The following is a 2,235-nucleotide window of genomic DNA, read 5'->3' on the forward strand; positions in this document are numbered from 1 at the left end:
GGAATCTAACAGAACTTTGTTTGTACATTTAGGCCACAATCACTAAAGAAAGAGGGAGATGATGAAGACGCCCTGCGCCTCCCCGGGCATGTTAAGCTACAAGCTTTATCTGCAATCCCAGCAGGGAGTCTGCTCCCTGCAGCATTCTGTCTGCTGAGGGCGGAGTCCTCGGCATCGTGACCTGGTTTTTGGGGGGCAGATCTCCTCAATTAATAAATCTCCACAGTGCTGAAGGCAAAGCAGCGGTGAGCATGCCACCCCCACTCCGTGTACATCAGGCACCCTGTGTAGACGGAATCATACCATGATGGCCTTTTTACATAGATATAGTATTGCAGATTTAATTTCTAAAATGGAATATATCTTACATAAAAACTTTGCCAGTTAGAAAGCCCGTACCTCATTGGCTAGTATGAAAGATGCGCAGACTTCGCAGCTCACAAAGCAATGTAGAGACAGCACGACTGAGGGACTGACAAGTAACAGACAGAAGGACCGACAAGCACTGAGAGGAGTGTCAGAAGGCCGGCAATGCTCCAGAGGCACACTCCTCGGAATTGCTCTGGAATGCTGCTCCACTCGTGTCAGCGTCATGTTCCTGGTTTAATTTCTTGAACTCCACCACCTGGAAGAAGATGTGCTCCAGGAGATGTTTGGCATCTTGTTGGTCTTTGGTAATTTGCTGGTCACTCCAAGAATGTCACCACGCTTCCTGACATAGAATTCCAGGTCTTGTTCAGTACACTTGTTGGTAATCTGATCATGTCGTGCCTTCTCAGAAGAGAACATCTCATTTAAGTCAAACAGTTCCAGAGGAGGAAGTGGTAATTCCCTGAAACTAGGAGGGAAAACCGCAGTCTGCAGAGCCGGAAGTGGCATCTCACACTGAGGCTACGTGAGCTGTAGTGGTTCATGTTTCAGTTGCTCCTGAGCCTTGATGACCTTGGGGAGGGAGGCGCCAAATGGACAGGTCAGAGTGTGGTGAAGTCCCATGGGCTCTCATTGCCCTCCTGGAGACACACTGGAAGCCGCTCAGAGGGCGACTGTGTCAGGAAACATGGTGTAGTCGGAAATCTCGGGACGCTCGGCATCAGTCCGGTTCAGATGCCCATCTTCGGTAGTGAGGCACTGGAACACAGCATCCATGATTTTGTTGTTTTCTTCTTTATCCAAATACTGGTCACGGAACACGTGGCAAGCACTGCCAGCTTCCCACCCTGCTTCTTCACATGATAGAAAACTGGAATGTGTTGAGTGGGAAGCAGACAGAGCCCGCGGACAGAACAGCCACTGCTGGCTTCATGACACTCAATATGGCACCAGAAGGATAAGCAAAGCTGAGAGCTTGGGCATTGTTTGCACTGCTCTGTCCTCAGTGATTCCAGGCACGGCCTTCCCAGTAGCTCAGCTAATTTCCCTGTTCAAGACTCATTGGAAACAAGAGCTTCTTTAGAGTGAAAATATTGGTAGTAGACATTTCTAACCACAGCATGATTACTAACTGTGACTCCAGAAAGTTAATATTGGTACCAAGTCAGGATTCCCACCTTCCCCTAGAACCACCAAGATTTATCCACCACTGGAGGGACTTGTTAAGGACTTCTAATTCAGCTGTAGTAAATTTTTCCCTTGGCCCAGATGTAATCCACAGTTTCACATTAACTTTTTGGATGTGAGTTCATCTCTTAAGCTCTGACTCTTCTGCGTGGATTTGTAGCCATCGTTGGGAGTGAACGCCTCCTTCTTGCATGCATTGCAGAGAATGGTGTGCCTCAGCTCTTTCTCCATGGTTGCCTGTGGCCCACTCACCACTGTCTTGACCTCAACATCAACCGACATGCAGAGGTCAGGTCTCCAAGGTCGCATAGACACTGGGGAGCGCTGGGAGGGCGTGGGCGCAATGTGAGGCACGTGGTGATGACAGAGCAGAGGGCGCCCGTACATCCACACATACGATGGCCTTCTTTGTTGAAATGATTCCTCGGAGTTGCAGTCCGTTTGGCTGCCCTGTTTTCTGGTGGAGGTGGGGAGGTTAACAAACATTATTCTAAGGGTTGAACTGTTAGTCTAGCATTTAAAATGACTGCATCCCACCTTGGAATACTGGGGTCCAGTCCCAGCTCCAGCTGCTGGTTCTTCTTGCTAATGCCGATGCTGATGGCAGTGGCAATGGGTCCCTGCTACTTACTTGGGAACCCTGACCCAAATGGAGCTCCTACCCTGCCCCAGCTGCCC

General features: G+C 49.5%; 1 pseudogene; it reads right to left on the reverse strand.

Annotated features, from left to right (window-relative positions):
- Nucleotides 1-380: 380 nt before the first annotated feature.
- Nucleotides 381-1,788, reverse strand: LOC121151219 (annotated as a pseudogene).
- Nucleotides 1,789-2,235: the final 447 nt, after the last annotated feature.

Source organism: Ochotona curzoniae, unplaced genomic scaffold, assembly GCF_017591425.1.
Source record: "Ochotona curzoniae isolate NIBS_2020 unplaced genomic scaffold, NIBS_Ocur_1.0 contig_2294, whole genome shotgun sequence".
In the NCBI taxonomy this organism is placed as follows: Eukaryota; Metazoa; Chordata; class Mammalia; order Lagomorpha; family Ochotonidae; genus Ochotona; species Ochotona curzoniae.